Source organism: Pan paniscus, chromosome 5 (assembly GCF_029289425.2).
Source record: "Pan paniscus chromosome 5, NHGRI_mPanPan1-v2.0_pri, whole genome shotgun sequence".
NCBI classification, from domain to species: domain Eukaryota; kingdom Metazoa; phylum Chordata; class Mammalia; order Primates; family Hominidae; genus Pan; species Pan paniscus.
Window position 1 is genome coordinate 147,642,580 of NC_073254.2, and position 9,359 is coordinate 147,651,938.

General features: G+C 37.2%; 1 pseudogene; it reads left to right on the forward strand.

Moving 5' to 3' along the window:
• Nucleotides 1-4,695: 4,695 nt before the first annotated feature.
• LOC117980701 (F-box-like/WD repeat-containing protein TBL1XR1) lies at nucleotides 4,696-7,904 on the forward strand (annotated as a pseudogene).
• Nucleotides 7,905-9,359: the final 1,455 nt, after the last annotated feature.

A 9,359-nucleotide genomic window follows, 5' to 3' on the forward strand; every position in this document is an offset into this window, starting at 1 on the left:
AAGACCTAAAGACAGAAATACCACTGGACCCAGCAATTCCATTACTGAGAGATACGGTTTGGCTATGTTTCCATTCAAATCTCAACTTGAATTGTATCTCCTAGAATTCCCACATGTTGTGAGAGGCACCCAGGGGGAAGCAATTGAATCATGAGGGCTGGTCTTTCTCATGCTAATCTCGTGATAGTGAAAATGCCTCATGAGATCTGATGGATTTGTCAGGGGTTTCTGCTTTTGCTTCTTCCTCATTCTCTCTTGCTGCCACAATGTAAGAAGTGCCTTTCACCTCCCACCAGATTCTGAGGCCTCCTCAGCCATATGGAACTATATGTCCAAGTAAACCTCTTTTTCTTCCCATCTTGGGTATGTCTTTATCCGTAGCATGAAAACGGACTAATATGCTGGGTACATACCCAAAGGAATATAAATCATTCTATTATAAAGACACATGCATGTTTATGTTCATTGCAGCACTATGCACAATAGTAAAGACATGGAATCAACCTAAATGCCCATCAGTGGTGCACTGGATAAAGAAAATGTGATACGTATACACTACAGAATACTATGCAGCCAAAAAAATGAATGAGATCATGTCCTTTGCAGGAAAATGGATGGAGCTGGAGGCAATTATCCTTAGCAAACTAATGCCGGAAGAGAAAACCAAATACCACATGTTTTCACTTGTAAGTGAGAGCTAAATGATGAGAACACATGGACGAATAGAGAAGAACAACACACACTGGGGCCTACCAGAGGGAGGAGAGGTAGGGGAGGGAGAAGATCATGAAAATAACTAATAGATACTAAGCTTAATACCTGGATGATGAAATAATCTATACAACAAACTCCATGACACATGTTTGCCTATGTAACGAACCTGTGCATCCTACATATGTACTCCTGAAATTAAAAGTAAAAAAAAATTAAAGGGTGTTGAAATTTTATTTTTATTTATACCTGGCTATTAAGAGGCAACATCTAAGCTCTTGGAATATTGTGCCTGATAAGAGTGTCTTTGTTTACTTGGGGCCTTGGGCACCCCATACAGTCTGTGTGAACAATATAATTTATGGAGTGGGCCTCGGTTCATGCAGTACCAGCCAGACCTGTGCAGGGGCTGGAGGTTCAGGTTAAGTACTCAGGAAGTCAATCATACCTATTTGACTTACCTCCAATAGAAACTCTGGACACACTGGGCTTGAGTGTGCTTCCCTGGCTGACGATAGACTGTATGAATTGTCACATATTGTAAAACAATAAAGTTGAGCATTTTTTCATGTTAAAGTAGCATTTGAATATCTATTTTACAAATTTCCTTTTCATGTCTTTTGCCTATTTTTAAAATTGTGTCTTTTCTGTTTCAGTTGATTTTTAAGATTTTCTTTCTCAAAGGGAAACTGCAACAACACGACAACAACAACGAAAATGTACCTAGAAAGGATAAAAGGGTCCCTGGGGACAAATCATTGTGATGTGGAACAAAAATACATCATAAGCATAATTAACATAGTCCAGGACAGCATAGAACATCTATATCAGTCTTCCTTATACAATAATCACGAAAACTGATCAATGAAGTTCTTTAACATGTACAAAAAACTGTCATGGGCTGGCTTAAACTTTTGCAACAGTTTTAAAGTTAACAGGATAACTAAAGAAATGATGCAGACATTTTAATCCAGTGCTATAGGTAGGCTCACAGAATTAGACTCAAAGGATTTGTAAGAATAAAAATGAAAACAGTATAGCTACAATGTCAAAGTCAGGAAAGAAGAAAATTTACTTCTGTATTCAAGGATTACGGTGGTACGAAATGCAGTCTGCGTGTTTTTGTTTGTAATGACATGGATAAGTACATCAGACTAGATACAACATGCAGAATATTTTCCTGAACTTACCCAGAAATCCTAAAGAAAACATCACGAAACAGCTCAGTAGAAAAAAAAATGCTCTAGTTATTTACCCTGCTTCAACACTGTTAACGTAAAGGCAGAAATAAAGAAAGCTATCAATACCTCAGAACTACTGATATAAGACATCACATTTCTAAATCAGTGTATTCAAAAAGTGAACACTTTCTCTTTTTTCCTCTCCTCTACATTTAACTAGAATCATGTTTTAAAAAATTGATATTAAATGTGACACTTCAGAGATACTACTAGAAGCAGTAATTCATAACTTGCCTACCCTCCTTCCATCCCTGCTGATTCAGGAGAAGGGGGAAAAAACAAAGAAAACAAAACAAAAAACTAACCAGGGTGTCTTGTAGATTTGCTGCTATGCCACAAAATGTTGGCATTTGCTGCCATACCACAATGTTGGTCCACTGAAATAGGATTTCTGCGGAAACTGTCAACAGTAATTCACCATATGCAAGTACCATCCTTAGCATGTGAGAATAATAACAGGTTCTGTAGAAATGTACAATGTGCTGAAGATAATGAAAATTGTAGCACTGCATTTGAGATTTATTTGTCTACTTATCTAGTAAAACTTGTCATTTTTGCTCACTTAATTATGGTCATTTGTGATTCCTTTAAATAGCAAAAATGCACAGTGCCCTTTAGGCCTCTACTCAATAATAGTTTACATCACTCTTAACAAAATCATTCTACATAAACTGACAGCTCCTTAAAAAGAGTACTCTCTCATTAAATCTAATTTGACAGAAAGAAGTTTAAGGAAAAAAGGAGTGTTTTATAAGTGAAAAAGTACAAATCTTTGGCCTTTCTCTTGACATTTTCATATGTCAAAAAGCAAAAATACCTTCAGGTAATTCAATCTAGTGATTACTTTTTGCACGGTAATTTGTTTTTTACACCACAAGAGGAGTCACTTTCAGTATCTGTAAAATGTATTTAATACTAAAACATACTTACCTAGAGAATAATTAAAACAATTCAATACACTCTAATATCTATTAGGAAGTTAAGAGTTACCACTTTAAAAGTCTTTTGAAAGTCAATGATGTTACCTGGTCAATGGCAGGAAATAGGGATTGGAACAAATATAAGAACTTATGGGATTTCGCCTACATGGAGGCGAAAAAAGATATTCCTTTGTGTTATTTAAAAGTAGCAGCTACTCTTTCTTTATTCCATTTTAATCAATTAGTATTCATTCAAGTTTTCCCTTCTATTTTTCCTTATGATAAGTTTCTTACAGTAGCTTATACAACAATGAATAGCATAGAAAAACTACTGGATGCAATTGATCATCAGAAATAAGTTCTCCGAAAAACACAGGTGGAAAAATGAGCGAGAATCCCAAATACAAAAATTTACAAGGTGTGAAACTTCGTCTCTTGCAATCATGTTACTGCTCAAATTAGAGACAATCTTATTTCTATCTATTGGAGCAGCATCTTGGCACATCAACAGGCAATGATGAGGTTGAGAACAGCAGCAAAAATAAACAATCGTATGCTCATGAAGAACCCAAGCCTACAAAATGGATGCCTTTCAGAAAAGCATATACTTAAAAGACCCAAGACGTCAGGATGATAAAGCTCTGTATTTATAGCCTTTTATATGTCCTTTTGTATGTCCTATTGTGGCTACTATGCTTAAGTAAAATAGCTACAGGAAAAAAAAAAGATGACAATATCATAAAAATGTAGCTATCTCTTTTGGCAGCTATATTGCAGAATTTCTTGACTATCTTTTGATCAGCTGGGAAAAAGTCAATAACTGAATGCAAACGAATAAATTGTCCATATAAAAATACAAAAGTACTGTCAATAATCACCTCTGACTTTCAGGTTTAAATTCAGTGCAATTGACAAATGCATTGCTAAAGGAAAACGCAACTTAAAAGATACTCAAAACATTTGGGTCTATTCCTGGGAGAACATTTCAACATTATTGCACAGATTTGTTTAATTTTAATTTTAATTTTTAAACAATAACAGAGATCAACCACAGATGTGGACCTCTAGCAATAAAAGCAGGAATTCAAGTGCCAGATATTCAGCATATTAGGTTTCCTACAGAAATCACAGGTTAATAAGTTCTAAATATCTCTAATGTGATTCAAAACCCTAAAAAGAGCTGGCACAAAACCATCGTGAATGACTGCCTCTACTCATGCAAATTTTTTTTTTTTTTTTGAGATGGAGTCTCACTCTGTCATCCAGGCTGGAGTGCAATGGTGTGGTCTCGGCTCACTGCAACATCCGCCTCCTGGGTTCAAGTGATTCTCCTGCCTCAGCTTCCTGAGTAGCTGGGACTACAGGCACATGCCACCTCACCCCGCTAATTTTTGTATTTTTAGTAGAGACGGGGTTTCACTATGTTGGCCAGGCTGGTCTCCAACACCTGACCTCGTGATCTGCCCACCTTGGCCTCCCAAAGTGCTGGGATTACAGGCATGAGCCACCGCGCCAGGCCTGTATGTAAATTTTTAAAAATATTATTACGGTATCATAGTCCCCACTAACAACAACTGGGATACATATAACAATGTATTGTGAAATTAAGTGTATTTATAATCTCTACCAATAGCAAATGCTACCCTACCTTGGTAAAACCAAGAGTTGCTTCAATCAATGCTGTTTTGTAAAAATAGCAAAGCAACAATTGCTGAAAATCAAAGTTGCATTCCTTGGGTTAAGTCAGTTTCTACTTAAACTTTAGTACTAAAAGGCCTCAAAATAATTCATGACAGAAATAGTGTTATTAATTTGCCAAGCTCAACAATGAGGAATTCCTTGATTAAAATCTTTGAGATATAAATTTGATGACCTTTCTCTTTAGAGATAACATACCTGGATTATACTAATCATGACAAGCCTTATTAGTCACACTTATAAACATGGCCTCATGCAATCGTTTGTCTGTATATGTTACTCTTAGTTGCATGAGAACAAGAGGTTTAATTTAATGTCTATATCTTTAAGAAAATACTTGATATTATAAACAGAGTAAAAGACATGACAAAGTAGTGATACCGAAACAAAAATTAGCAGCTTAAATCTATCTGTATTTGAGAAAATGTAGTCACAAGTGCCACAAGTGCAGAATCAGAGCAGCAGGCAGAAGGTTAGTGCAATTATACTTTCATTAAAAAAAAAAATCGCAATCAGTGCTATTTAAAAACACCTTGAAGCAAGTCTTTTGTTTCAGAGATTGTTTTTTAAACTAAGGTAGCAAACATTTTGCCATGTAATGGAAGTGTTATATGCCGTTATCTTGCTTTGTATAAAGAAAACAACATGAGAGATTTTTAATAGTGGAGTTTGGTTACATTACATATTTAAGCTTCTACACAGAATGATAGACAATTCGAGAAGCGAATCCTTACCCAGAAACATTTTAATCTCTCAAAAAAAAAGCAAAACAAACAAACAAACAACAAAAAAACCCAAAACTACTTTGCTCCTTTTCACAATAGTGCACATTTTTACCATAATTTATTTATTTATGGCTACAAAACATCAGAAGTTTTTTTTTTTTTTTTTTTTTTTTTTTTTTTTTTTTTTTTTGAGATGGAGTCTCGCTCTGTCACCCAGGCTGGAGTGCAGTGGTGCGATCTCTGCTCACTGCAACCTCCGCCTCCCAGGTTCAAGCGATTCTCCTGCCTCAGCCTCCTGAGTAGCTGGGATTACAGGCGCCCGCCACTGTGCCTGGCTAATTTTTGTATTTTTGGTAGAGATGGTGTTTCACCATCTTGGCCAGGCTGGTCAAGAACTCCTGACCTCAGGTGATCCACCGGCCTCGGCCTCCCAAAGTGCTGGGATTATAGGTGTGAGCCACTGCGTCCAGACAATTTTTTAAAAAGGTACTTTCTCTATGGTAATTAAAACAACAACAACAACATTTTGTGCCCTTCTAGTCTTTAATTGGTAGAAATATGTCCCCCAAAAGAAACTATTGCATTTATGCCACATCACCTAAAAACAAAAAACAAACAAACAAAAAACCAAAACCAACAGAACATAATACACCTTTTATGGGTGTGTCTTACAGACTGACATGACCAAAGTCATATTTTCATTTAATTTCCGATTCTCCCTTCCACAACATGCACCAGTTGAATATATGCTCTGGGAGCCATAAAATGTACCAAACATCTACCTCTTCAAAAGAATGCATTAAAATATTTTAAAGAATCTTTTGTTGTTTAAAAGCTGAAAAAATATAAACAAGAAACTGATTCATTCCCTTACTTCATGCATCCATAATCTAAACCAAAAACAAAATTTTAAAGCAAGAACAAACTACCACTGCAAGTTTTTGTGTCCATTTTCTCTGTACATACAAACTGCTCACTACTGAAGGGAAAAAAGAATATAATCCTTGGTGTCTGCGGATTCAAAGGGGAGAAACGAGGCTGTCATGTAGTATCCAAAAACTGGTACATGTATGTTCTGCTTTTATAATGTGTATTTTTCTCTTTTCTGTTTTTCATATCCAAAACTTCTAAATGCTATTTTAGGGGAACAGTAGATTAGATTCCAGCACTTGGTGAACAGAATTCACAAGCTGTGACAAAACTGTCATTTTCAGGGTGCAATTTTGTTTATATACATTGTATGTATATCTTTCTTTCTTTCTCTCTGTTTTTCTTTTATTTTCTTTTTTTTTCTTTGAGAAGGAGTCTCGCTCTGTTGCCTAGTCTGGAGTGCAGTGGCACAATCTCCGCTCACTGCAACCTCCGCCTCCCAGGTTCAAGCGATTCTCCTGCCTCAGCCTCCCGAGTAGCTGGGACTACAGGCACGCACCACCGTGCCCGGCTAATTTTTGTATTTTTAGAACAGACAGGGTTTCACCATATTGGCCAGGCTTGTCTCGAACTCTTGACCCTTGATCCGTCTGCTTCGGTCTCCCAAAGTGCTGGGATTACAAGCATGAGCCTCTGCGCCCAGCCTATATTTCTTTTAGATTTGGCTGTAGTCGACTGGCCATGGTTCAAGTGGGACTATAGCAGTACGTGGGTCAGGGACAGTCATTTTGGCTATGTACACATTCATAGTTGGTCCATGGCTTCCAACTAGTAGTGCTATTTCCGAAAGTCTAATACACAAACTGAACCATCTGATGCACTGGCTCCAACTTTGTCTCCTGCTGCATTCCAGCAAACTTCAAAAATTCCATCTGTTCCCCTATAGTGTGAACTAGAGCACCTGTCTGTGTGTTCCAGATGTGTACACATTTGTCAAAAGAACTGCTGGCCAGATACCGGCCATCAGGACTGAAAGCTACACTGTACACAGGCTCTCATTCAGCATTTACCTTCGGTATAGAAAGTCGTATCAGTCAGTCCAATATAAATGGTGCCCTCGTCCCACCTGCTGCATTGATTTCTATCATCCAGAAAGGTCTACAGTATGTAGAAGCAGAAGTTAGTATTAATGAGGATGGTACCTTGTTTGATGGTCGACCGATAGAGTCTGTCCCTGATAGATGCCTTAATGCCTGATGTAGTACAAACAAGACAACAAGCTTATAGCGATAAGCTTAAACAGCAACAGGCAGCAGCTGCCGCAGCCACAGCCAACCAACAAGGATCTGCAAAAAAGAAAAAAAAATGCAGAAAACACAGCAAATGGGGAGGAGAATGGAGCACATATTATAGCAAATAATCATACTGATACGATGGAAGTGGATGGGGATGTTGAAATCCCTCCTAATAAAGCAGGACAAGGATAAGTTCATGTCCTTTGCAGGGACGTGGATGAAGTCCTGTTGGACTCCATTTGATAGGATAAATTTCTTTATTATGTGCTTGCAAATCATGGACACAATTGTCTTGTTTCATACTCCATATCTTTAAAGTCATGTCGTCAGAACAAGAGGCCAGGAGATTGCCAGTTGGGTCCCATTTGATAGCATTTACTTCATTCGTATGTCCCTGGAATGTTTTAATAGGTCTGTCTTGTGACCCAGTGATCCCATTACTCAGTATATACCCAAAGGATTATAAATCATGCTACTATAAAGACACATGCACATGTATGTTTATTGTGGCATGATTCACATTAGCAAAGACTTGGAACCAACCCAAGTGTTCATCAATTAAGAAAATGTGGCACATATACACCATGGAATACTATGCAGCCATAAAAAAGGATAAGTTCATGTCCTTTGCAGGGACGTGGATGAAGCTGGAAACCATCATTCTGAGCAATCTATCCTGAAGACAGAAAACCAAACACTGGACGTTCTCCCTCACAGGCAGGAGTTGAACAATGAGAATGCATGGACACAGGGCGGGGAACATCACACACCAGGACCTGTTCGGGGGGTGGGGGGTATGAGGCAGGGATAGCATGGGAGAAATACCTAATGTAAATGACGAGTTGATGGGTGCAGCAAACCAACATGGCACATGTATACCTATGTAACGAGCCTGCACGTTGTGCACATGTACCCTAGAAATTAAAGTATAATAAAAATAAATAAATAAAACACTTCTGATACAGAAAAAAGAAAATGAGACAATTGGTGTAGTGACAGAAGATTCTTTAGGAATATAAGTAATATTAAAACAATGATTGGTTTCTGCTTATACTGGACAAAGGCAGCCTATCAGAGTGCTGTCTTAGACTGTGGGTGTGATGATTGATACTCTCTCTTTACCCTAATGAAAAGGCCATCATTTTGGGACTGGCAGAGAGGACAGCTGGAGGTTGCATGGCTCCCAGAAGGTTGTGGAGCCAAGAGTGATGGCTGATTTTCTACATATGAGTTTTATCTGAGGGAGAAAAAATCTTCTATCTTGTTTAAAACATTGTTATTTTGAATCCCTCTTACAAACAACCAAACCAGTTTCCTCACTAATGTGTAATATATCCTGAAAGCACTAATATCCGTACTAAAAAAATCTATGTTTCATAGCTGACTAGCAAAACTGCTGAGCTTGTGACATGTTCCACATGAAATATCTGTCAAGGGAATTCTAATGTTTTGAGTGTGTCATACTGCTTACCCAACAACCTCCTATATATGAATTCAATTTCTCAGATATCCCAATCTAAAAGAAAAGGTTAGATAATGCTGTTATACTTTGAACCAAGAAAATAAATTTTCTGTTAATTCAGAAGTATATTTAAATCAGAATTATATGAAGAGTTATCTGTTCTTTAGTTTAGCATTGATTTGGCGATACTAACCAGTTAAATTACATGAGATAAAACATTGGAATAAAACTGGAAGGAAGAGGTTAGATTATCATTATCAATAACTGATATGATTGTATGCCTGGGATATCCAAGAAAAACAAATTAAAACTATCTCACCAACAAAGAAAATACAGGTAAATTATTTAGACTAAATCAATACGGAGAAATGAACACTTCCCCTACATAATATTAATGACCTATTAGGAAATATTAAGATAGAATAGAATTATGCTTA